The sequence below is a fragment of the Zosterops lateralis genome (genome assembly GCF_965231275.1).
Source record: "Zosterops lateralis genome assembly, chromosome: 2".
NCBI lineage: Eukaryota > Metazoa > Chordata > Aves > Passeriformes > Zosteropidae > Zosterops > Zosterops lateralis.
The window spans coordinates 4,598,432-4,625,925 of record NC_139763.1 but is presented as its reverse complement, the minus strand read 5'-3'; the positions used below and the strand labels follow the sequence as shown (position 1 = coordinate 4,625,925).

General features: G+C 41.2%; 1 protein-coding gene across 1 annotated transcript in view; it reads left to right on the top strand.

Annotated features, from left to right (window-relative positions):
- Positions 1–27,494, top strand: part of DSCAM (DS cell adhesion molecule) — a gene marked incomplete at its 5' end in the record, with an annotated part of 456,489 nt that overhangs the window by 26,480 nt on the left and 402,515 nt on the right. The gene's annotated exons all lie outside the window — the stretch shown is intronic.

Here is a 27,494-nt window from a genome sequence, read left to right as displayed (position 1 = left end):
CATCTTGCCCTCCATTTTTTAAAAATTTTTTTTCTTTTTATTTTCTTTTATTTTTTCTTTTTAGATTTTTTTATTATATATATATATACATAAAATTTATATATATATTTTAAATTTATATTTTTAATTTTTATTTCTATCCTAAGTGGCCGCTCACCTTGAGATGCCCCTTTATAACCACAGGATCACCTGTATCACCTACAAATCTATATAAAACATTAATCCTCTATACAGGGCTACTTGCCAGAGATTTGCTATGGGGAGAGAGAAGCTAAATTCTTTTCCCCCCAGCTTGGGGTCCTGCTCAATGTCTAAGGGTAGCTCCTGTAGCTGTTGGTAGAACATGGGATTGAGAGTCAAACCTTAAATCTGTGACAACAGAAATACCTGCAAGTGATAGGAGAGCCCTTGAAATCCCTGCAGCTCTGTGCAGCATCACCAGGCAGGCTGCCAAACCCACAGCTTTTTAACTAAACAAACAAACAGAAGAAGCCCTTAGGCCAGGCAACAAGAAAGTTTGTGCTTCTGACAAAGAAAAAAACCAAAAAAAATTGGCTTTTGGAAAGGTAAGGTTTGTGTAACCAACCGAATTAAAACATTGTAGTACCTGAGGGCAAGGGAATCCCTGTGGGGTTTTTTTGCTTCAAGTCTTATTTGCATGAGGATTTGTAAAGCTGTTCTTGACTTACATAAATCATCAACCATAACAAGCCTTTATTTTAAGAGGGAGATTCAATAGGAGATTGCCTGCTTTGAAAACATTTCTAAAATGGTGAGGGGGAGCATCAAACGAGATTAAATCAAAAGGTGAAATCGAGCCCCCCTTAGGGGAGGAAGAGCCACGTGCAATCCTATATAACTTTCATATTAGAAATAAACAGTGCAATACAGCAGCTTTGCATAGAAGGGCTGTAAACCATAATTATTTTGGGGGAGAACTGAACTGTTCTTGCATTTCAGGAATGCAAGAATCCTATGGCATGGTGGTGTATTGCTCACCTTGGGTTCACACTTATTTGTGTCTCACAGAGTTCCTCATGTTTTCTGAGCTGGATGTGCCAGTAAAACATACACTGTAGAGGTAAGATGGGCCCCCCAAACTGAAGAGATGTTTTAATTGTTTTTCAATTTATATTTGTTTTGGCTGCTGATCTTTAGCATCCTGACTGACTCACTCTACCCACAGCATGTGTTAAGGTGTGTACTGGGCTTTCTCCCTCTCTGTATTTTGGGGAGGGGTGAGATCTGTAATTTTTTTAAAAAAATTGGTTATTTTCTGTGTGAGACAAGGGTGCAGTGAGCCTTTGTGAGCAGTCAGGGCTCCAAACCTGATGAGGATCCAACAATCCCTGGTGCTGGTGAGCCAAGAGCTCCCATGAAGAGCACCCATGGGAGCCCTGATGTGCTGCTGAGCTGTGGCTGTGCTGAGGAGCAGGGAAGGACCTACAGGAGGTTTGCTGGGAATTCCTCTTAGTTCAGCTCCTGGGACCATGGAGGTCTTGTACAAATAGCCCTGGAGGTATTTTTAGTAAATCTCTTCATGTGAGGGTGGTGAAGCCCTGGCACAGGGTGCCCAGAGAAGCTGTGGCTGCTCCTGGATCCCTGGAAGTGTCCAAGACCAGGTGGGATGGAATTCTGAGCAACCTGGGATAGTGGAAGGTGTCCCTGGGATAAAATCTTGCACTTGGCCAGAATAGAATAAGCTACATGAAGATTTATCAAGTCTGAGGGTTGGCCTGCAACTTCCCAGAGTGGCTTGATCATAGCGAGACAACTTCTCTGGGCATGATTTATAAAACAGAAGGTTTTAATAATGACCAAAATAATGAACATCATAGACTAAAAGAAATATTATTGAAGAGGTTTCTCTTTGTTTCATCAATCAAATTGGTCTGTGTAAAATAGTATAAAAAAAGAGACACATCCCAAAAATAAGAGTCATTTTCAGCCTTCTAAAGTCAGTCTGTGTCGTTGTATGTAAAACAGCATCAGGGATGCACAGGGATGCTGCTGCTTTCCCCCTCAGCTCAGATTTGGGACGAAGCAGCTCAGTCCTCCTCTCCTCATCCTTGTGGCAATTCAGTGGTGCAGATTTCAGCACAGCTTTCCATTATTCCTCATTTAAAGTCTCATTGTTTCTTAGTCAGTTATAAAATTGGGGCAGGGTATTGTGAGTGTTAGAAAATGTAAAATATCTGTTAGAGCTGGGGTGTCACTGCATGCTGAGATCTGACTGCCTTTGCTTTCTTGAGGTCTCAAATCCTGAGTTTTTTGCTTTCTTCAGGTCTCACATTCTGAGTTTTGTGATTTATACAGCAGAAATGCAGCTTTTGTTGCACTGTCACCATGTTCCTTGGGAGAAAGTGAGCTTTAAACAATTTCTTAATCCTTCATTAAAAATAATACATTTTTGAAAATTATCCAGTCCTAAGGGGTTTTTCTTTAACATTTTCCTTGTTTTATAAGTGCAGAACCTTTTGTCTCTTAGAAAAAAAACCACCAAAATCTATTTAAGTTGCCTTGGATTTTATTGCACAGCAAAAAAACTTTTTCTTTTCCTTGAAAAGGCCCACCTGTGTGTGGAGCCCTGTGATGGCAGATGCCTGTCAGCCTTTCTTCAAAAAGAGGGATGTTTCTGACTCTTGAGACCAGGAAAGAAATCTTAAATCTTTTCTTTTCTACTTGGGATTTTAAAGCTAATCATTTTAAAGCTCGTAATTTTAACCAGAGACAAAAGGAGACTTTGAAATCTTAGGTTTTTACATTTTTTACTTTTCAAGACACCACACTGAGAGGGCTTACACTCCCCCTCCTGCCACTTATTCACTCAACACCAGTGTGCAGAACAACTCCAACTCTTCTCCCTGCTTATTTCCAGTTAGGATAAACATGGTAGGATAAAAATTGTGGTCCCTGGGCTGTGGTGAGGGTGGTTTGGTGCAGGTGGATGTGAGGAGCAGCTCCCAGTGCTGCCTGTCCTGGTCCATCTGTGCCACGTGGGGAAGTTCTGCTGCTTCTCCCATTGTGTACAGAGTGGGATGGAGCCACCTCTGTGATGTCTTAAGTTTTAGGTTTCATGTTTTTCAGATTCCGTGCTGCCCAGGGGTGCAGTTCTGAGCCTCATATTAAGTGTCAGTCAGTTCTCTTTGCAGAGTAGGGAGACAAAACAAATCCTTTTCCTGCTGCACACCAAGGACAACTTTCAGGCCCAAAAGCACAAACAAGGGTGGGCTGAAGAAGGAAAACAAGAAGGATGGGAGTTCATAATCTGCAGTTGTAATTGGACAATTAAATCCCAATATGCAAATGGACCAAAACTTATAAACCTGTTGTCCATTTTGTGACCATTTTAGGTCCACCTTGGGTATAGCCCAGGTCAGGCTCTTGTGCTGCTCAAGGTGTACCCTTAAAGGCCTTTCAATAAATATCTACTTTATACTCCAGCTCTGTCCAGTCTCTGTTCCAGGTCAGCCTTCCCAAGGCATCACCTGCAGCACTGTCCTGGTAGAGGAACGACATGTAGCATCTTATTCCTATTTTCCTTCAGAATTTCCTGTCTCCCATGCTGCTTGTAAGCAGTTTCCCCCCTTTTTTTGGTGAAGGAAAGAAATTTCTTGCCTTCTCAAAACTAGAAGTGCCCTTGAGGGCTGTTCACTTAGCTACAACCTTTTTCTCTTGTCCCTCAGTGGAAATGAGGAAGAAAGGCCTGAGATTAATTGGGATTGATCCCAACCTTTCCCTCCTCACCTCTGCACCTCCAGCAGCTCGTACAGGTGTGGTCTGGGCACAGCCTTGCCCAGCTCCTCTCCCTGGAAAGGTCCTTGTTATCCTCTGTGTCTTGAGAGGGTTAATGCATTAAAGCAAGGAGTGAAGGGGAGTTGTCTGAACCTCTGGAGCAAACTAAAACAAAAGTGACATGAGAAAAGCAGTCATCCATTGTTGCCTGATGATAGAGGAGTTTTTTAAAATCAAACGCTCTGGTATAGCCTGGCTGTGCACAGAGAAAAACCTAATTAATTATAAATAAGATGGATAAATAATTTAAATGTATCACTTATTTCTCCTTTATAGTTTAACTCATGAAAAAATCATTTCAATTAGAAATTTCAACTCAATCTGAAATGCAGAGAAGCATGATGGTTCAAGATGGATGTGAACTCCTTTATGATCTTTATGATTTTCTTTCAAAAATGTGAGCTTTCTTTTTTCTTGTGGCAACTTGGGTGATAAAAAAGAAAAAGGAAAAAGATTGCTGAGAGAGACAGAAACAAGCAAAATTTCCTTTGATAGGGTAACAGAATGTATTTTTAATTTATGAATTAATAAGTATGTTGTGTGCAATGTCCAATTTGTCAAAAATGTCTTGGTTCCCTTAGAATTCATGTTATATGCATGAAATAGATGCAGTTTCTCCCCATTAATTATAATATCCCATTTCCTCAAGAGTAACGAAAGATGATTCATTCCTCTCCTCTGGCCCTAACTGGCTCCTTGGTATTACTGATAATGGGTTTTCCCATTTATTTTTGACCTTGTGAAACTATTTATATTGGACTCAGCCGTGATGAATGGAGTAGGAACAGGCAACACATGGAATTAGCAGGTTCTTTTGCTTTCTACTCAGGGACACCCCCTCAAAATATTGCCCCAAACATTCTCAAGCTCACTCTGCTCTACTGAAAATCTTGAAAATTATGTCTATGGTCTATAAGTATAAAAAAAATAATTCATCATCCTGATATCCCTGATGCTGATTTTTCACCCCCTTCACTCCTATGTCTTGGTTCTAATAATTTCAAGTGTTCTACATTTGGGGCCACATTTATTTCTCCACATTTTTTGTGTCTTTATGTCTCTGTGTTTTCCTCAAGTTTAAAGATGTGTATATATAGTAGCTGCATGCTGATGGCTCTCATCTGAAGCACAAAATATGTCCTAATTGCTTCAAATTACTGCTTTTGCTTTCAGTTAATAGTCTCCTGTTTTGTTTCAGTTTCCGCTATGCAATTTTCCTGTTGGAAATTGTATATGCAAAGTACATATATGCTTCCATCTGCGCGTGGCTGCAAGGGAAATATGTTGGATGTGGTGTGAAACGGGGATTTTTATTAGATCTTGATTGGGATAATGTCAGGAGGGGACCAAAATCAGCAGAGATGGAATCAGAGCAGCATCTGCTGACTGTTGTTGAACAGGAAGGTGCAAGGAAATGATGAGATTTGATTAGGGCAAGGTTGGGGAAATCCCTGGTATCAGGGATATATTTTTCAGCTTGGAGAGGAGAAGTTTTGGGGTGACCTCCTTGTGGCCTTCCAGTGCCTGATGGAGCCAACAAGAAAGATGAAGAGAGATGATTTCCAAGGATAAGGAGGAATGGCTTCACTCTGACAGGGAGTAGGGTTACATGGGATATTAGGAAAAAATTCTTGACTGTGAGGTTGATAAGGCCCTGGCACAGGTTGCCCAAGGAAGTGGCGGCTGCCTCATCCCTGGAAGTGCCCAAGTTCAGGGTGCCTGGAGCTTTGAGCAGCCTGGCACAGCAGAAGGTGCCCCTGCCCATGTCATTGGAACTTTGTGATCTTTAAGGTCCATTTCAACCCAAACTATTCTGTGATTTTATGATAATTTTGGTACCTAGGAAAGCAAGATGAAATTAGGTCTTCAGCTGTCTTTGGGGCAGTGATTAGCATACACACATGGACTAGAGGGAAAATTTTAACACCAGAGTAATTGGTGTTAGTTTTTCTATTGCTGGGGTGTTTTATCAGCAAGAGTGAATTCCTCAGCCACTGGTTCTGTCCTCTTTGACCCTAAAACAGAGACCTGTTTGAGTATTGAGGAGTTTCATGACTATTAAAATAATTTTATGGTAATTTTGCTCTAACTCTTAGAAACCAAAGGCTTTGTGCAAAAAATGTTAATATTCCAGCCCCCATTTGAATTCTGTTTTTGTATTTTCTCTTCATGACACATGGAAGTTCTGATGCCCAACAGGTCAACTGTGCACATCTATATTTAATGATTTGATAAGCTTCTTCTACCTTTTTCTGTTCTGAATTTCCCGAGAAGAGCTTGTGAGTATGCATTTCTGATGAAGCATATGATGGAAAAGCTTTGGGATTTTTTTTTTCTCCCCTTTCCTCATTCAAAGTACATTTAATGTGCAGATCTGGAAAGCCCAATTTTTAGCCTAATAAAAGAATCAGAGAGAGAGAGGACGGTGGGGGGAAACGAGGTTTTGGAATTAAATTGAGGCTAAAGGTGTAGTTGAGGAGAAGTGCTAAAGAAAAAGCTCTTTGCTCTTAGTTTTCTCTACATTTGTATCTGATCAGTCAAGGCTTTTAATTCCAAGGGTATATTTGGACGTTTGAGATTTTAGCATTTTCCCAAGGCTTTACTACAGACTCATGGATCAGGTGTTAAACGACACAGATATTTTGTTTTGAGGGTAATAATGCACATGTCCCTTGTGGTGATTACCCAGTGTAATGGTGTGACCAGGGCAGGGATTGTCCCTCTGTGCTCCAGGGCTGTGTCCAGTTGTGGCTCCTGCAGGAGAGCCCTGGAGGGGCTGGAGTGTGTCCAGAAGGGAGCTGGGGAAGGGTCTGGAGCCCCAGGAGGGGCTGAGGGAGCTGGGGAAGGGGCTGAGCCTGGAGAAAAGGAGGCTCAGGGGGGACCTTGTGGCTCTGCACAAGTCCCTGCCAGGAGGGGACAGCCGGGGGGGTCGGGCTCTGCTCCCAGGGAACAGGGACAGGAGGAGAGGGAACGGCCTCAGGCTGGGCCAGGGGAGGCTCAGCTTGGCCAGCAGCAGGAATTTCCCCATGGAAAGGGGGCTCAGGCCTTGGCAGGGGCTGCCCAGGGAGGTGTGGAGTGCCCATCCCTGGAGGTGTCACCTGGAGGTGGCACTCAGAGCTCTGGGCTGGGGACAAGGTGGGGATGGGGCACAGCTGGGACTCCATGGGCTGGGAGAGCTTCTTCAGCCTAAATAATTCTGTGATTTCTGTAGTTCAACAGCTGCTTTCCTGTTCCCTGAGAGCTGTCCTTGCCCCTGTTCCTGGCTCGTGCATGAAAAGCTGCAGAAGCACCTCTCGAGAGGCAGCACCACCCCAGGCCTTCTGTTCGAGGTTCCCTGTGCCAACAGCCCACACTGTGATCATGGTTTTATTATGTGATAAAGTGGCTGGGGAATAATTTTTCCCCTCTAAAACTTCCTTTAATTTTTTTTTAATGAAGTAAAATAAGGGAAAAAAAGAATTCTTCATTGAAGAAGCTGTAAAATCAGGTAGTTGAACTTGGATGAATTAGTTTGCAACCCTAGTGAGGAGCACAGTTGCAGAGCTGGCCTCTTCACTTTTGGGTTCAGTAATAAGTTCTGATTAGCTCTATTTGAAAAGGAGCTTCAGCTGGTGATTTACACAAACTAGAGCTCATCATTCTTGCAAATCTAGTCAAGTAGTCCTGAGATGGCAAAGCTCCAAGTGGAATATGTTCAAAACGTGGTGGAAACCTGTGATTTGTATCTGTGTGTTGAAATTTTGCTATTAACAAGGAGCACTGTGATCTTCTTGCTAAATTTCACAGGAGAATCTTCCAGCAGCCTTAAAGAGAAACAACAGAGTTGGTTATACTGGGATTGACTGACAGATTAGGACAGGAATCAGAAAATTGTCTTGTTAATATTTTATTATTATTATTATTATTGTTATTCCTGACTGAATTTAAACCAGCAACTTCAAAGTTAAGGTGGGGAAAAAAAGAATAGGAAAAAAAAGATTTTTAGGAGAGTGTACAGGCCAAAGAGTCCAGAACAAGATCTTTTCTATAACAAACATTAAATATAATGGCTGAAATAAGAATGGAGGAAGATTTGGGCAGCTGGGGATAGGAATAGGAATAAATAGATGTGAAAATTCCAGCAGTTTGGAAAAAATTGCCAGCAATTACATTTCACCTTCTTTTTTTCTCACCATCTCTGTTCATTGTAGTTCAAGCATCATATAAAGGCAATCTTGATTGCCTGGTGATGTTGGAGATTTTGTTAAAATCTATACCCAAGCTCCCAATCCCTGCTATAACTTCCATCCTCATTATGTTTTTGAGTACTGTTTTTTTTCTCAAAACCATGTTCTGTGTATGGAGAGGTAAGATGACCTCTCAGTTGTATGGAGAGAACTTGATTTGTTTTGATTTTAAACCAGCCTTCTAATTTCCCACCCTAAATATTTTCACAGCCAGCTTTGTTTTTTCTACCAGGATTTTGCTTCAACTTAAACATTTCTCCTACTCCCTCGGTGTGCACATCTCTGATATAATTATGCTTGGAGGAGGACAGTATTTATGTCTTTCCATTAACTTCTGTGCCTTACAAATCAGATACAAACATAATTGAACAAAATTAGTTGCATTTTCTTCCAAAGAGTTCTCATAGAGTAAAAAAATGAATCATTGAGCATTTTCTTTGAGTTCTGTATGGGATTTGCCTGGCACCTTCTGACACTTAATTTAATTTCGTGAAATTTGATACTGAAATATACATGAAAATTCTTTGATAAAACACCGCTCTCCTCTGCTTTCTTTTCAATCACACCTTTTGGAAGAATCAACTCTTTTGTGCGTGTAACAATCCCTTTTAAATCAGCTGTTTCAAAATGCAAGGGAAAACACTCGTTTCATTTAGCAATAGGACGTAGCTCCACTTTTGTGGCTTGGAAAGGGAAGTGTCAGTGCACTTTGTGAGGATTCCCGTGCTTCCCCTGGCACTGGGGCTCACCTTTTTGGTGCAGGAATGAATCCATAACCTCAGGAAATAGAGTGGAAAATCTGCCTGTATCACTGTATTATCTGACACTCTAATCACATAAGCAGTTCATCAGTGTGTGGCAAGGTAGTGGCTGATTTTTTTACCCTAAAATATTCCCATTTTTACATCTTCCTTAGTTCCCTTATCAGCCCTCTGCTGTTCTGTAGTTGCACCTCTCCCTGATATGACCATTTTTGTACACTGAGAGAACCAGCAGCAGCCTCTCTACCTTCTCCTTGCATCCTCTAAAGGGCACAGATGCTGTCTGTGGAAAGACTCCTGAAGATGAAAAATGAGGTCTTAAAATTATGTCATAAAATTATCACTCCGGAGCTGTCCTGCTAAGATCATTTTACATCTTGGAAACGTGCCCTCATCCTTCTCCTGCTCTCCTGTGTCACCACTTCACTTTTAAAACAGCAGTAAATGTTATGTTAATATCTCCTTGAAAATCACTCCTTAATGTATGTGTTCATCAGGGTAAAATGCAGTACCCTAAAATATTGTTAGCATTGAGCATTAACATCAGGGGAAAAAAAAAGTCTAAATCCTACTTAAATGAGTATTAAAAGTTGTAATATTCATTTAAGACAAATCATTGTTGGATATTTTCTGGTGCCTTGTAGCTCCAGCAATTTTTGTCCATGTCCTGCACTGAACTGAAGCAGAATTTTTGATGAATTTTGCTGTTAATTTTGACATTCAAAGGTCAATGAAACTCTCTATTAAGACATTAGGCATAACATATGCTCATTATATCATAATGTAACGCTTATCTCACTCTGGTAATGCAGCAGCATAATGGTGTAATAATATCCTGTAAATCACAGCCAGGTATCTAACATCTATATGTAAATGGAATTGGGAGCAGATGGGGTGGGTTTTTTTTGTCTTTATGAGTATTTATGGTGGTATCTGATATATTGGTTGACCTATATTCATGTCCTTTTCAGTGGTAATCACATTTCTGTCACTCCACATCTGCCATGTTCATCCAGGGGCTGGACTTCATTGGGAGTGCACCTGGATAAAACAGATTTTTAAGGTTGTCCAGTTCTCTGTTTTAAGTGTGCAATATTTCAATCCCAAATGCCTCCCAGCCACGAGAATTCATGTGGAATAAAAGATTTGGAATGAAAGGTTTTTAAATGAAGATCTTTTAGTGAAGGTGTTTTTTAAAAGAAGATCTGAGGCTGTATAATTTTAAATTGTTGTCTCTGTGCCTGGAACAACCTAAGAGCACTTGTTAATATTTGATGGTGTGGTGAAAGCCCTGGGTATGCAGATTTATGGAGGCTCACCTGGGCTTAAACATTCTTATCCTTTAACCAAAGCCTGGAAGGTGTAAATTCAAGGTGATGAGGCAAATGTATCACTCAGAAGGGGCTTTCCATATGTGGACCTAATCTAATTAAAATGTTCTCCATTCCATATTTATTTTGATAACTTTCAAGCAATGCTGGTATGAAATGAAAGACTTTGCAATACTATGAAAAGGATTTTTTTGTTTGTTTGGTCTTTTCTTTAATAGTTTGGCAAAACTTTGAAAGATTCTTTACAATTGTTAACTCATTGCCTGAAGAAGGGATTGCTGGGTTTTTAGCAGCTGGCAGTGAGCTCTGTCAGTATTTTTGATGGGGATGCACTCTGATTTTTTCTAAGCTAATGATTTGTAAGAAATTAGATTTGGGATCTGGAAAATTTGGGTTAAGGAAAGGTCAAGGAATTAAAAGATTATTATGGGCAATAAAAACCAGATGGAATACAACATTATGCAGTGAAGAGGAACTTCTGGCAGGGCTGGGCTTGGGACAAGTGGAGCAAAGCCAGGACCAGCAAAGCAGCTGGGATTTCCACATCAAACCAACATGAGACACCTTCAATCTTTGTTTCCTTTGTGTGGGTGCAATGGCTGCTCTCACTGACACCTGTAGCAGGTGCTGCCATCAGCCACCTCACTTCCCTGCACTGCTATTCCCACATCTGGTGAGAAATTCAATTTAGAGACACAGAACCTGGGCTGGGACAGCACCCTGAGCTCACTGCCCTGGGAGCTGAGGTGCCACATGTCCCTTTGGCTGGGTCACAGCGTTGTGCCAGTGCCAGCCCAGCCATTCCCCATCTGGGAGAGGAGGATAAAGGGGTGGAAAAGGGGTGCAGGGTGAGGAGGCAGAATTCACAATGCAGGCAGCACCAGCAGCCAGGCAGCTCCTGGGCAGACCCATTAATCTGCTCAGCCTGTCAAAGATGAAAGTCAAACTTGCTGTGGGAGCACTGCCAGGCCTGGGTCACCCTTGTGCACTCAGGCTGGCTCTGGAGGAGATTGTGCCTTGTCCTGGGAGGATTAGGCAAGAGGGTGACACAATTAGATTTTTATTCAGGCCGTGCTGCACAAAATATTGCCCATTACACATTTGTCCTGCTGTTTAATTTGCTCTGGGGGTGAGGTGATGAGTGTTGCTCATTTTTAATGGCCCTGTGTGCTTGGTGCTGCTGCAGGAAGTTACCAGGATAGTGTCCCTCCAATTATGTAATGCAGGTTACTTCAGCCTGTGGATGTGCTGTTGGCCCTAATGAGAGCAGGGATTAGGAGCAGCATGTGCTCCAGGATGAACAAAAAAAAGCTTTGGATTGACCCAGAATGGTATTTTTGTGACCTTTATCCCACTGTAGGAGAATAAAACAAAGGTGAACTTTGGCTGGTGATGGCTCTGCTGACTTCTTACTGGCAAAAAGTGATGCTGCTTTAAACAGTGAGGGGAGAAAACACTCTAGAGAAAAATGTCTTGTTTCTACAAGGGAAAAATCTATAGGCTGAAAGAAAGATACTACAAATTTGCATGCCTGCTCATTTTAATAAGGAGAGGAGGCACCACACGTTCTGGATTAGGTGAGAGGACCCCAAAATGGGGCACGTGGGGTGCACAGGGATGTGGGATGAGAGTTCTTTACTCTGCAATACACAAATAGGAATGTCTGGGGAGGTTTAAGTGTGTTGTGGTTTGAAAGCAAAACGAGTGAGAGGCTCCAAGTCAGAAATACAATTAATTAGGAAAAAAAGAAAAAAAGTAAATTAAAATAAAATCAATGCAATAACACAAAGGACCACTGACAGAGTCAGAATACACCCTGAGCAGGATGGTAGAAGCAGTCCAGGTGAGGGGCTCTTCCTGAAGCAGTGATCCCACAGAAAGGTCTGGTAGCTCTGGTCGTCTGGGAATCCAGTGGGTCAGGGCTGCTTGTCCTGTCCCAAATCCCAGATTCTCTCCAGGTGGGAATGCTTGGCTCCTCCCCCTGGGCAGAGCATCTCCCAATGGGATGAGGAGTCGTGCAGTGGCTCCTTGATGGCCCATTAAACAGAGAGAGCTCCTGGAGGGAGTTCCCTGTGAGTCCTGGGCAAGGCATTGATGGGCCATGAGCAGAAGAGCCCAAAGGAGGGGCCTGGGAAAACACTGCCCCACCTGGTTCCAACAGCTCATGAAGATGTTGATAGAATAAATACTTTGTGTACATCTTACACTACAACCCAGGGCACAGCAGGGGGAGCTGCATGTAATTCTGCCCACAGAGATCCTTCAGCCTTTCCATGGGATCTGCAAAACCAGACCCACATCTCTGGCCAAGGGCATCCCAGATGGGGAGAAGTTTTTGTGTTTCCCACACTGATAAAAGCAAACCTAAAATCTTCATTTTTTAGTTTGCTAGTCAACAGGCTGCCACTTTCTTCTCTTAATTGTATTTTCTACTGAGACTTGCTCCAGATGTCATGCAACATGTCAAAACTTTTTTTTTTAATGAGGAAAACTATTTTGGTGAAATTCTAGTTCAACAACATATTTGATAAAGTTGCAAATGTTTTTATATCGCCAGTTTTAAAAGTGCAATGAAAATTAGTGAACTCCTACATGTGCTTTCAGAATAAAGCTAGCAGGCTCCATTGTGCCATCTTTCATACAAAACTTTTTTCCTAGTCAGAATAAAATCATTCTGTATGATTTTCTTTTTTCACTTGAGAGAAAAACAACATTTATCCTTTACACGCTCATTTGGGGAGAAGAAGACATAATTTTAAAAGTTGTTATTGCTTTTTAAATTGTTAAATAACACAGAAGATTTATTTCCTGAGCAGCTTCAGGCCTCCTGAACATACCTTTATACTTCTTTTTCCCCCTAAGATTCATTTATTTGTTTTAAATATATTTTATTTCTTGCTTGAGTGTTGCTGACTGGCACTTTTGGTGCTGTGGCTGAAATGAGTGGCATCTCCTTTGCCTGGAATTCCATGGCTCCAGACATACGGAGCAGCAGCCAGGTCTCCATCATAGCAGCACCAAATGTTTCCAGAATTATTGCTTGAGCAGTCACTTGGGTAAGATGAACAAAAATTGATTTAAAATACATATGCCACTCATTTTTCACAGCAAAGCATTGAGGCTGTGCTTGGTGGTGGTTTTATTTTTTGGAGACATTTAGGTTTGTGCTTGAGAAATGGCAGTGAAGTAAAGATTTTGGATTTAGTTCTGTTGGCCTGAGTCTGGAATTCTGGTATCTTTCAGAATTCAGTTCTGATAAAAATGCCGTATGATTCTGCATCAGCTCTTCTCTTGCCCTGCTTTCATTTTCCCTTCCCTTCCCTTCCCTTCCCTTCCCTTCCCTTCCCTTCCCTTCCCTTCCCTTCCCTTCCCTTCCCTTCCCTTCCCTTCCCTTCCCTTCCCTTCCCTTCCCTTCCCTTCCCTTCCCTTCCCTTCCCTTCCCTTCCCTTCCCTTCCCTTCCCTTCCCTTCCCTTCCCTTCCCTTCCCTTCCCTTCCCTTCCCTTCCCTTCCCTTCCCTTCCCTTCCCTTCCCTTCCCTTCCCTTCCCTTCCCTTCCCTTCCCTTCCCTTCCCTTCCCTTCCCTTCCCTTCCCTTCCCCTCCCCTCCCCTCCCCTCCCCTCCCCTCCCCTCCCCTCCAATCTGTCCAGTTACTGGCTTTTTGTTTCAACTACTAGTAAAACGAAGGCAAAATAAGGGTCAATTTTGGCAAAAGAAGTGTAGGTGTAATTACATGACACTATTATTCTACTGTGCTTTTTATTTCCTATTAAACACATTCTTTTCTCACCAACTTCTTTTTTCTACTTAAGCCTTTCCTACAATCCTATGTAAAATCTCCATGTTCTACAACACTTCTGTAATGTCAAATGCACAAATATTTGCTTTTTCTGGGATATTTGGCCTCTAAATCAGTCCCTGTGTTTTGTCTGTTGATAGTGAGTGGAGAGTTGCTGACTTACACCTGTGAGGGAGCCTGCTATAAATATGATCAATAGCTGTTTGCATCCTATTATTTTTATTCCAGGCACATTCCTGTGGTCAGAATGTCAGAATCAGTGTAATGTGGCATGTTGCCTGATCAATAGTAATAATGATAAGACAGCTTTTTATCCTGGTGGCAGCTTCATGGAGGGATTTGGAAACCATTTGTTATCTGAATGGTGATATGAAAACCTTAACATTAATGCCAACTATGCTCGGAGTTTTCAGTGCATTGTGTGTCACCTCCCATTAAGTTTTATCATGTCATGCAGCTGCGCTTTAAAGTGCTTTACTTGCTCCTACGCTGAGAATTTGAGGCAGAAAGGATGTGTTTTGGCTTTCCCTGCTGCCAGTGCATCGCAGGGAGCACCCAACTTTCCTCTGGAGTTGGGGGGTCTAATCACTGCTTATTAAAAACAACGAACTATCTTACAAGTTGTACTTTTCTGCTGCGCAATTAATTAGTGTTCACCTCCCCTCCTTGCTTTCTGTCCCCCCCACCTCCTCTCAACTCCTTTGCTAGGCTGACAGAGCTGAGAGGAGGGAAACCGAAGCAATTTGAAACCTTGTTAGAAATTTATGAAGTGCTAAAATGTTTTATTCCCAGAGGCTGGTTCGCCAGCTGTCACTGGTAAGCCATTCGCTGCCTGCCGTAGCAGGGGGAAGGCAGCAGGCCACAGCCAACACGAGCCTCTACATCGTCTGGCAGATTACACACTCTGTAATTAGCAGGAAGTAGAGTGAAACTAATTATTTTTCTCCTCAATTGGGCCAATGACGTTTGAGAGGAGGACGGATGCGGTGCTGGATGGGGAAGTTGTGGAGAGGCAACGGATTCCCTCCTTTCCCTGCTCACTGTGACTGTGGTGACCTCACATCCAGCTGGGAAAGGCAAGGAAAAGCTCCTGTACCCCTGCCTTGCTCACAGCCTGTGGACAGCAGGAGAAAAGCTGTGTGTTTTGGGAACTCTGGATGCTGAGAATTTTGGACTCTCTGTGCTGACAAGCACAGAACTTCAGGGAAGCACTACATTTGACTCGAGGACTTAAAACAGGCTTCCAAAAATGAGCGATAGCACTAGGATCATGGGGATATAGGTGACATGGGGATGATCATGGGGATTATGGACATGAAAGAACTATGCACTTACTGTTGAAGCGAGGAAAGAAGGGCAGTTTATTATGATTTGGGGTTTAAATAGGATTTGGAATGTGAATAAGAATTGGAGGCGACAGGAAGAACAACACCTCTCTGAGCCCAGTGGTAAATTCAGAAGTCCATCACAGAGAAAAATGAAAACAATCTGTGCAGATAAAGGTATATAAATAAAATTATCAGAAGTCTAAAGAATTTGAGTGACAATGTAGTTTGGATAGCATTGTGTGATGTCACAGGGTGAAAACCTTAGATTTGGGATTATAGTGTATGGTGATATATGGGAGCCAAGATGGAGAACTTTGGGTGTGGATTAGTTGTCTTCTTCTTCTTCTTCACCACCTTCACGGGTGTGGGTGATTTCTTTGATTGGTTAGTGAGATCTGCATTGCAGGCCTTGGGTGATAAGTCATTGGGTCAAAACCATAAATAATATAGATGTCAACTGTTTATTGGATAATTGGGACTTAAATAGCCTTGAACAGACACCATTTTAGCTAATTTTCTTGACTTGTTAGGGAGAGCTCACATCTCATGAGTTCGTAATAGATGAGGATAATAAATTTCAGAGTGAGACATCAAAAAACAACATCTCCTGAGCTTTATTTACCCTGACCTTGAAGCAGGAAAAGGAGCCAGGAATTCCAATAATTGTGTTTGCTCTACAAAACTCTCCTGTTCTCTGGGAATGATCCTTTTTGACTGTGGAAAAGCTGGGTACGGTTCAGTGCCTGGGGTGTCTCCTGGAATGATGCTGTGTAGGGGAGGATGCAGGTTTTGACGGAGGAGGTGCTTTTGTGTCCTCTCCCCAAACCTCCAAAGACTCTTCAGTGGCTGATTTGGCTGCAAAGTACACTGCCAGTAGTTTATAATCAGGAAAGTCTGTTTGTGACAAAAGGGACAAGCAGTCTATTAGAATTTTTAGTTTTGATTTCCTGAACCAAAATGAAAATCACTCTGCTTCCATCTTACAGCTCTCATTTGCAAGCAACGCAGCCACCCCTTACCTGCACATACAAGCTGCAGCCTGGAAACCAGATCTTTTTTCTCTCCCCTCTAAGGCTGACCTTTAAAGTTCATTTCTATCTGTGCATTTCCAAGGGAAGACTTTCACAAGGTCAGTTCAAAGACCTTATTATTTGAGTGGAGTCACTTGAAGTACAGTGCACGAGAAGCAGACTGCTAGAATATGAACCACTAGAAAATGCATTAAGGGCATTTAGAAACACAAAAATAGCTGCTGCTTTCTGTCTTTAACACCATGTGAGTTTCAGTGTTTTAAAAAACACTAGCTTTGGCTTTTTATTTTGTTTTTTCTTTCCTATAGCCTGATAAAACTGCTGCTTTATATTTTAGGTGCTGGGCGTAGATTCTGTTCTCCACCTCCTGGCTCGTTTGGTTGGTCCTTTAATTAGACCAAGAAGTGTGTGCTGGGTTTTTATTTTACCCTTTTTTAAAATTTTACTTTTCCTTTTTTATTTTTCTGTCCCCCCACCTTCCATCTTGTGGTGGTCCCTTGAGTTTTGCACTGATCCTATTCTGAACAGGTCTAATGACAGTCCTTGAGTTCTCTCCCTGAGCAGATCATTTCTGTGCCTAACTGCTGTTAGAGTTAGTAAAAGCCTAATGTGTGTAGCCTTATTATTTTCTTCCCCTCATTTGGTTTCAAAGCCTTTTCTCTTCATTATGCCAAACAGGAGTGAGGAAGCTCTTTTCAGTGAAATGTTAAGACCAGGAAGAAGTGGGTGTTTATGTGTACTCAGGAAAGGAATTCAACAATAACAAGGCATTTTAGTGTCAGCTGTGTATAAATCAAAGTGCATGTTCCATGTAGACAATGCACATCCTTTAAGAATGATCTATTTGTAAAAAATAGGTGGCTTTTATTTTTTTAAACAATTGTGTCTTTCTTAAAAGCATTAGGTATTTCTTCAAACTAACAATGCTTTTGTGTGAAAATTGTTAGTTTAGGTTGACTCCACATTGTAAAATCACAAAGGAATCTGAGCAGGTGATGCTGCATTTGCATCAGGATGATGTTTACTGGGCCTTCAAAAGCCAGGAACTGAAAGTGTGCTTCAAGACTCTTGACTTCTCCCTCTTTTCCTGCCAGCTCTTTGTGTGCATCCTGGTGAGCCTCGCTCGTGGAGTGCTCTTGCCTGGTTTTCACCTGCCAGTGTTTGTGTCACCACTGCTCACAGGGCCCACAAAGGTGCTCCTCAGCAGGGTGGGCAAACCCTGTGTGCTGAGTTGTGGTGGGGTTTTGCTTCTTTTCTTCTTTTGCTAAGGTCAGGATAGAGAAACACAGGAAACATAGACTTTGAGTTCAGGCTTGGAGTGTTTATTGTCTCTGATCTATTTACAGTATTTACAGACTCACAGGCCATGAGCTCTTAGAAAATGAAGGTAAAAGGGAATGCTTCTAACTCTTTCCAAGGTCTTTTAAGATATAATTACCCAATAATGAGGTGACACCTATATTATTTATGGTTTTGACCCAATATTGACCACCCAAGGCTGGCAATGTGGACCTTTTTCACCCAATTACAGAAAACCACCCAAACCCATGAGAAGTTGAAGAAGAAGGACTTAGCTCCCCAAATCCTCCATCTTGACTTGTATGTATTACTACACACCAAAACCTCAAATTATAAGTTTCTAGAGCTCAAATACTGAGTCCTGCTTCAGGCGGGAAAACAGAGTTTTGTGTCACATCAGCTCTCAGACACCTGTAAATTCCTGAGGGTGCCCAGCCTGGGCAGCCTGTGGTGCCTGGTGCTCCTTCTCACTTGGCTCCTGCCAGCACAAGCGGGATGGAGGGTGATGGCCAAGCAGGGACTGACATTCCTGCAGCAAAGCTGCCCCTGAAATCAGGCAGTAATTCAGTGCAGAGCAGATTTTAAAACTGTTTTTGTGGTAGCAGAATGGCTCAGGGGTTGCAGATCCTTTTGCACAACCAGAGGTGCATCTCCCTGGCATGTCCCTGCCCCCAGTGGAGTTTGCAGATGCTTCAGTCCTTCCAGTAAATAGTCATATAATTCATATGATTTTTACCCCTCTTCTCCATTTCCCTTCCCCAGATATTTCATGTAGACCTGACAACAGTGTTGTTTTTGAGTATTTTTTTCCTCTTAGATGATTTCTCTCACACTGCTGCTTGTGAGGGAAGTTCCTGGTCTCTGCTTCAGACAGTTACGGTGTCTGAGTAGGTTTTCATCCCCTTACGGGACTCAAACATGCATTTGCAGTTGTAATAAATACTGTACTTTATTAAAATTATTCTGTAAACATGTGTTTTCTTTAATAATGAGGTCTACAGCAAACCAACTGAGATTAAGGCTGTTTCATATATTTATTTATCTTGTTCCTGTACTTGGCATGTTAATGAATCATCTCACCATTCTAATGGAAGTTATCACATATAAGATTTTCAGAAAAAAAATGCAGTTACTGAATCTGCTGGTTTATTAATATTCTGGAATCCCCATAAACTCTTATTTCTTGTCATGAGTGTTACCTGCATTTTGCTAAATCCAAATTTAATCTACAAATTATACCAATACTATTGTAAAACTGTATTTAGGTGTCAACCAAATAGAGATAATAGAGAGAGCTGTTTCTGCTTGCACAGGCCTCCCTGGGAAATCTGGGCTGTTTTCTTTCTGGTCATTTTTAGGTACTTGCATGTAAGATCTGTTCTCCAAATTTAACATTTCAGATTGAGACACATGACATCAGCTGGGCATAGGTTGCTGGGAAATACAAAATGGTACTCACCATCCCCAAAGCAGTTCTAGGAGTCATCTTATATTTCGTATATTTTTAAGAGGGAGAAACTAATTATGCTTTTAACAGTTAAAAGACTCAACTTGGTGTAGTGCTTGTGATCTGTGTGGCATGATTTGCTTGTCTCTTTTCCCACCAGATCAATTGCATTTGTTTATTAGTGAGTGATGGGCACAGAACAAGGATCCCAAGGAATATGGAAGAAAGAAGTTATTTCCAGTCTTCTTAAGGAGAAGGAACTTAGAATTTAAGACTATTTTAAATCCCCTGTTGAACCTGTAATATCAGCTGAACAATGAAAGCATCAGGTTTCTGTATCATGGAGTCACAGGATGGTTTGGGTTGGAAAGGACCACAAAGACCATCCAGCGCCACCCCTTGCCATGGGCAGAGACATCTTCCACTGTCCCAGGCTGCTCCGAGCCCCAGTGTCCAGCCTGGCCTTGGGCACTGCCAGAGATCCAGGGGCAGCCACAGCAAATCTGGGCACCCTGTGCCAGGGCCTGCCCACCCTCTCAGAGAACAATTCCTTCCTAATATCTCACCTAATTCTATCTAACCAATTCTATCCTAATTTGAACACACCCTGAGTTCGAAGCCATTTCCCCTTGTCCTGTCCCTCCATCCCTTGTAAAAAGTCTCTCCCCATCTTTTCCCTTGGCTTTGTGAGCCCAGTGAGGTTCCCATGGCTCTGTCCTCGAGCCTGCCCAGGTACACACACAGTGTCTGCACTGCTGTGGCATTCTTCTTTTAAATTATGTGGAAAACAGCTCTGATATTTGTATGTGCCTTGTTCAGGTGCTGGTGAGTGATGGACTAGAAAAACCTAAAAATACCTTCTTGCTACTCTGGTTCTTCTGCAGACTGTTCCTTAGGGTGGCCTTTTGTTTAATTCAAACACAGAATCACTTTATTTTCCCATTTTCAGTGTTGATATTCTGGGAGTCTAAAAAGAACACCTAAGCTCATGAAAACTGATACAAAGGTCAATTTATGCCCTTCCTCCCCAACGAATCCTTGATGTAATTAAATGTGCAGTACTTGAAGCTTACCCTACTTGTTACTCTTTTTTTTGTTGTTGTCTTGATTAAACATGACAACAGATCAATGGGAGAGTTAAAACAGGCCATTAAAAATAGGCACAAGCTTTAACCAAGTATTTGGTTTCACTACAGAATAATAAAACAACCCAAAATGTTTAGAGTAGTTTTAATGGGACAAATCTAGATGTGAATTATTTAGGCGATGGGATGGTTTGGTGGCATATTTTTTAAAATTATTTTATTTTAAAGCCAGAAACCTTAGAACAACCCAAGAGGGATTTTTACCAATCAGCTCATCTGACTGGGGCTTTTTTTTTTTCAGTTCATGAATGGAAATGGCTCAAGTTGATCATAATTAATAAAACCAGACACCTTTCTTTAAAATATGAGTGAAGAAAGAAAGAAATGGGAAGATGAAAAAATATTGCAAGTTCTGTATTAGGAAATGCAAAGAGGCCCCAGGGATACCTTGGTATCAGTAACTCAACTGGTGCTGCTGCACAGTCTGATATTTCTACAGATTACATAAGGCCTTCTATTTGATTAGTGTGTCCTTTATGTCCTGTCCCCTTCATATAAACTTTTTGAGTGAAATAGCATTTGGAAGTCAGTATTTTTTTTTTTTTATTATTTTGTCACTGAGTACTCCTGGCCTTCTGGTTTTTTTATCTTGTTCTTCTCATGCTACATTTCCATTGATGCATTGAAATATTAGCAAGGCCACGTTCAGGACTTGATCCCCTAAGAAATGTTAGATTTAGAAACACCTCTATGAAAAAAGACAATGATGTTTGCAAACCTGCTCTCCTGGTGATGGACGAAATTGTTGGTAGTTATCCTGTAGTTAACCTTTGAAATGGTCAAAAATAGAAGTATTTACAAATATATAGGAAATTTAAAAGCAGATTGATTATTTTTTTTCTCTCTCCTGCTTCTGCTCTCCCATGATTTGCTGCTTGTTGAGTTCATGGGAGCAAAGGAATTTTACACCTCCTTCCTCTGCCTTCCCTTTATCCTTTTATTCAGGTTTGTGTGTCACTGTCACATCTATTTGAGGTTATCTCTTTATCTCAGGCACAGATTTGTGTGTGTGATGGGGTAGCAGCCCCCAGTCGTGGCTTTACAGTCTTGATATTTAACATGTAAAACAAGGTTAAAAAGGATAAATATTAGAATTTTTGCCACACACAGCATGACCTCCTCAGGTCTCACATCCAGGCCACTGCACCTGGGTTGGATTCTCTGTTTGCAGCAGAATCACCTGCTGAAGGCTCAAGCAAAGGCTGATGTTTTGTAAACCAACATAGAGTTAAAAAAAATTAAAATGTAGTAATATATATGAGACACTTTAATTCCTGCTCATATTCCTATTCTAGCACAAATGTCATTAAATTGTAATAGTGATTACACATAATGACTACTTGATACTTTGATTTTGCTCGAAAGATCCCTTTTATCTCATCATTATTTACACTTTAAACTCTGCCTCAGAATCTACATAGCTGTCAATTTGTATGATGCACATACTTAATTAGCTCTGATTAGCAGCAGAAGTGTGTGTGGGAGAAACTATTTTGCCAAATACAGTGATTGTATTAAGCCTTAAATATTATGGTTTAATGTGACTGATGAATGAAAAAGGTGTGTATTTTCTAGCTAGGGTAGAGTTGGCTCATGAAAATGAGAGGTGAGAGGTGGGTGCTGTGGTTTGGAGCCTCCAGGGAAGGTGATTTTGTCATGGTTTGGCACAGGAGATGCAGCTGGAACATTCCAAAAGGTACCAGCAACACAGGAAATAATAAAGACTTGCTTGAAACAGATTGTTTGAATAAAAGGCTGAATTTTAGGAGCTGTCTGCTCAGCCTTTTCTTGTAGGATTCTTTATTATCTGCCCAGCCCCAAAAACTGAGTTTAAAATAAAAGTGTTGAGAAGAGAGAGTAAAGACTTACAGGAGGAAAAGGAAATATTTAAAGGTAAGTTGGGATGTGATACAAACCAAAACAGGACAAGCAAACAGATGGTTTCAGACTTAAAGATAGGGGGATTTGACAAGTGTGGGGGTAATTGGCAAGAAATTCTCATGTAATTGGTGAGAATTTGTCTTCCAGGGCTGAAATCTTGAAGAAAATCCATTTTAAATCCTGCAGTCTTGGACAAAAAAGTGAAGGTGAGAGAATAGTGAACCTAGAAAATTCCCAAATAGCCTAAGCATTTGAAAATGGACATCTGGGACAAAGCATCTCAATCCCTAAGGAATTTATGCTAGAAAATGAATTTAAAATAACTTTTTTAACTTCTGAAGATGCCAGACATCAGACGTGTTCTTGCTATTTTATTTTTGGGTACTTAATGTCACAGATTTTTGTTGTCTTAAAGGATTGAGGTAGAGAACTTTAAGTTATCAGGCCTTAAAGTACAAAGTTTTCAGAGCACATAAATAAATGCAATGCACTGGGGAAAAAAACCTGACAGACTTAAAAAAAGAAAAGTTGTGCTTGGCAAATTATTACAGATTTTTTTTTTTTTTTTCTTTGAGAGAATCGAAGCAGGTGGGCAAGGAGAATGGAGTCAGTATAACATAACCAGGTCTTTAAAACAAGTTCATCAAAATGTCATATCAAGCAGTATGGAAGAGAGATGCCACGGGGTAAGAGAGGTCCTCATGTAGATTAATGATGGGCTGGGAAAGAAATAGGAAACATATAATTGATTTTCCTGCTGGAGAGAAAACACTGTCAGTGATCTTGTGCTGGTTCATGGGTTGGTTGACATAAATGAACTGAAGAATGTTATAAATATTAAAATCCTCTGATGGAGCACTATTCAAGAGAGCCCAAAATGCACAGAAGTAGAGAGCTGCAAAGAGTTAGAAAGATCATGCAATAATGGGGAATAAAATGGCAATTGGGGAAGAAAATGAGTGCAGAGCACTGCAAACAGCAAAGGTAATTCTAGTTATTTGTGTGATGCTGGGCTTAAAATTAGCTGTCACCACTGGGAAAGGATTGTGACAGACCTTCCCAAAACATCCTTTATCAGGCACTGTTGGAGCACAGGTGATGGGTACTTGGACATTTGGAATAACACCCTATTCTATTGTTACACAAAAAAAAGGTGATTTATTTTTTTTTTTTTAAAGAAACTGAACACTGAAGAATTCTTTTTCCTTTCACTAAGATTTATGTTGAACGCTGTCACCCTTCTCCCAAAAGTGATAACAAAATAAACGAGTTTGTGCAGCTACTCTTTGAGGCTTGGTCTCTGTAAAGTGTTTTCCCAAGGAAAACTGGAAGGGAACAGGTTTGTTTAAGCTGAACTGACACCAGTGTGGTCAGAAATACCTTCCTTGGCTGCAACAGCCTGCAAGGACTTCATTTTCATTGCATTTATTTTAATTTTCATTTCATTTCAGTGAAAAAGTGATACATTATTTTTTTAAAAACTAATGGAAAATACAAGAAAGGCCCAAGCTCAGGCTGTCACTGGTATTTAAGTGTTCAAATATCAATTAAGTGCAAAGAATGCTGGTTTTTGCTGTTGGTCTCTGAGGCCTGTGATTGCCTTGACATGACACAGAAATCCTGATGGGGGGAGCAAAAATGGAAACCAGGATTGTCCAAGTAACAGCTCAGCAAGTTGAGTGGTTATTTTTCAGGTAAACAAAGAGGCCTCAAGGCAAGTTAGTCTTGTATTTTGTCAAGAGTACATAATATACAAATATATATATCTACTCATTCTGTATCATCTTCATAATGTTTTCTTATTTATTTCTATTCCTCAACTGATGAACGTGATGAATGTGCCATTTCCAAACCGAATTTTATCTTGGGATCATTCAGAATGTTAAAATATTCTTGGATATTATAAAAAAATATAAATATATACATATAAAGATGTGTATACCAATACACTTTGGTAGTGTCTCCCCTCCATTTTGGATGTTATATTAATATTAAATGATGTTGTTGTTTTAATTTATATTAGATACATTTAATTTCTTCTTCTTCTTAAAGCTTTTCCTCCTCCAGCAAAACCCAGATTCCTGAGATCTTGTCTCCCATTGAGGAAAAGAAATTCCTCATGGACTGTGTCTATTTTATAATAATAGTATTACACTTATTTCTGTTTTATAATAATATTATTATACTTATTTCTTTGTACTCTATGCTGTATGAATTATACAGCAAACCCATGACAAAGAGAATACAAAGAGATTGCAGTTGGTACTGATCATTCCATAAGTTGTTTGGTTTTGTTAAGAAACAAAATTAAATCCTGAAGTCTTGTTTTGCAGACCTTTTTTCTCTTTTTTATCCTTTTTTCCTTTCCCCATCAAGTGATAGGTAGAGTGAAAAAAATCTTGCTTTTTTTATGTTTTTTTTTTTTTTTTTTTTTTAATTAAGATTGCAGTAGCTTGTCACAGCTCAAGTCTTCTATAAAAACAGCCATGAATGCCAAGGCATTTCCCTTTCCTTTAATTTAGTGGGATGTAAACAAAAATCAGTACATCATGGTGACCTTGGAAGCATTTTAGGAAAAAATGTGAGCAGTAACAAGATGGTAATGCTGCTTCTCCTCTTCATTATGGAATGGAATCACAGAATGGTTTGGGTGGGAAGGGAACTAAAAGCTCATCTCATTCCACCCCTGCCATGGCAGGGACACCTCCCACTGTCCCAGGCTGCTCCAAGCCCCAATGTCCAACCTGGCCTTGGGCACTGCCAGGGATCCAGGGGCAGCCACAGCAAATCTGGGAATTCTATTCCAAGACCTGCCCACCCTCACAGAGAAAAATTTCTTCCCAATATTTAACCCAATCCTGATCTCTTTCAGCTAAAGGCCATTTCTTCTTGCTCTGTCCCTGCATGTCCTTATACTCTATGTACACTTGCATTATGTTGCAATTTTCTATCTTGTTTTGTTGTAGTGTGTGAGTTACTCCCTTCCTCTGTCAGTCCTAGGCTTATTTTCATTATTAATAGAACCAAATGACTTTCAGAGCCTATCAGCAATTTCATTATTGAAATAGTAATTATATACCAATAACTACTAATAATACATATATCAAAATAGTATCTATATACAACTCCTGTTTACTCTGCAGCAGTGACACTGCTCACATCTGTTGGTGCTGGATTTTTGTGCTGAACAGAGGCAATTGCTATGTGGGTCTTGTGAGTTTCTCCTTCCTTTCCTCCCTCTCTCCTCTTTATTTTTTTTTTTTTTTTTTTTTTTTTGGATGTTCATTGAGAGCCATCCCCTGAGCAAGGCAGGCAGCTGTGCCCTCTTCACTCCTCCTCTGGTGCTGGGTTTGGAGCACGGGGAAGGGCTGCCCTTGTTCTGCTGCTGTGACTCAGCCCCGGCTGATGTGACAGGCAAGCTGTCAGAAGGAATTCAGTCACACTCAGGGTTTGTCCCCACGGGTGGAAAAAAATCCAGCAGGGATGCAAAGCAGCATTAGGGCAGCAAAATGTTTTGAGATGTTCTGCGTGTTCTGCAGAGGCTGGAGAGCCCTCACCAGACCAGGAGATCCAAATGCCAGGTGGATCTGTGGTCCTGCAGGGATTTCTAATCCAGGCTGCTCCACAGATTTCCAAATTCCCTAGAATGTGTCCTCTCCCTTCAGATTAATGCTCAGGGGTGAATGTTTTCTTGCCTGTGGCTCAGGTGTTTCTTCCTTCCTGCATTTGCAGATTTGGTGAATAAGGACTTGGACTTGCATAAATCACTTGCAGTTGATGTGAAAGAAGAAAAATCATGGTGGGGAAGAGAGGGACAGCAAACTGAACACTTCCAGAATGGAAATGTTCTTATACCACAATATTATATAAAGTTTGGTGCCAAAAGTGCATCACACTGATAGTGAATTGTGTCCTTGGTGTGCTGGTGGTGAATTGGGACTGCTAAGGATACAGTCTCTGTTTAACATTTCCTAACTAGGAAATCCAGTACAGTTCAGTGCTGCTCATCTCTTTAGCAGTTTCTGGAAGAACTCTTATTTTTCAGAAGTGCTACAAAGGTTGTTCTGCTTAGTATTCCCATGATGGGCAGATTTTGCATTTTCCTTTAGCAGGGACTACCTAATCTAGTACCTAAATGGTGTCAGTGTTGGAAATACTGTGCCACCAAAGCTTTCACCTAATTCTCCCTGCATTTTCTTTCAACACCCAGTGTATTTAGCATTGTTTGTGTGATTTCTTGTAGTAAAACCTTGCGTTTTGTTTGCCAGTGGCTGCCAGCACATGTTTCAGATTCTCCTGCTTGTCCTTGCTGGATGAGCTCATTGATGGTGTCTGGGCAGGAGCTGTGCAGGCTCAGCCAAACCCCAAATATTCATTCTTACCTTTCCCTTGGGGCAATATTGTTTTCCCTCTGATGCCTTGGGAAGGCTGACCTGAAACAAGCAAAGACTGGACAGAGCTGGAGAATAAAGTGTGTTTTTTATTGAAAGCCTTTAAGGACACACCTTGGGCAGGACAGGAGCCTGGCCAGGGTTATACCGAAGGTGGACCCAAAATAGTCACAAAATGGACAACTGGTCACGAGGTCTCACACTTTTATAAGTTTTGGTCCATTTGCATATTGGGATTTAATTGTTCAATTACACTTTGGGTTGTGAAGTCCCATCCTTCTTGTTTTCTCTCTTCAGCCACCCTTGTTTGTGCTTTTGGGCCTGAAAGTTGTACTCGTTGTCTTTGGTCTCCAGCAGGAAAAGAATTTGTTTTGTCTCCCTACTCTGTGAAAAGAGCTGAGTGATACTTAATATGAGGCTCAGAACTGCACCCCTGGGCAGCACAGAATCTGAAACACATGAAAACTAAAACTTAAGGCATCACCTCAATGCATCCAAGAAAAACCCTTTTCCTCCAGAATGGCTAGTAGGGGGGAGGAATTGGATACAACCAGGCATCATCCAGGTCTCCTCCTCTGTTTTCCTTCCCATCTCTTCTCTCACCGTTTTGGAGCAGAGCTTTTTCTCTGGTGTATGTGCAGCCCTGTTTTGGATTTACAGGAACTTTTAAGGCAGTTAGTTTTCAGCTGTGACAACATTTGCATCCAGGCTGCAGATGCAGGAACCTGTTGAACTTGCCATCATTACTGGTGAGAACTCCTGAGGGCATAAGGAACGTTCCAGGATCATGGAATGCTTTGGGTTCTAGAGGACTTTAAAGAGCATCTCACCTTCCACTGTCCCAGGTTGCTCCAAGCCCTGTCCAACCTGGCTTTGAACTCTTCCAGGGATGGGGCATCCACATTTTCTCTGTGCTTCACCATCTTCACAGGAAAGAATTCCTTCTTCATACCTCATCTAAATCTACTTTCTTTCAGTTTGAAGCCATTTAGCTGATTTATCTTCTTGTGGGCCACTTTTTTAGGTACTCTGGAATAAGAGTGCTGTGGAACAACGGAGCTGA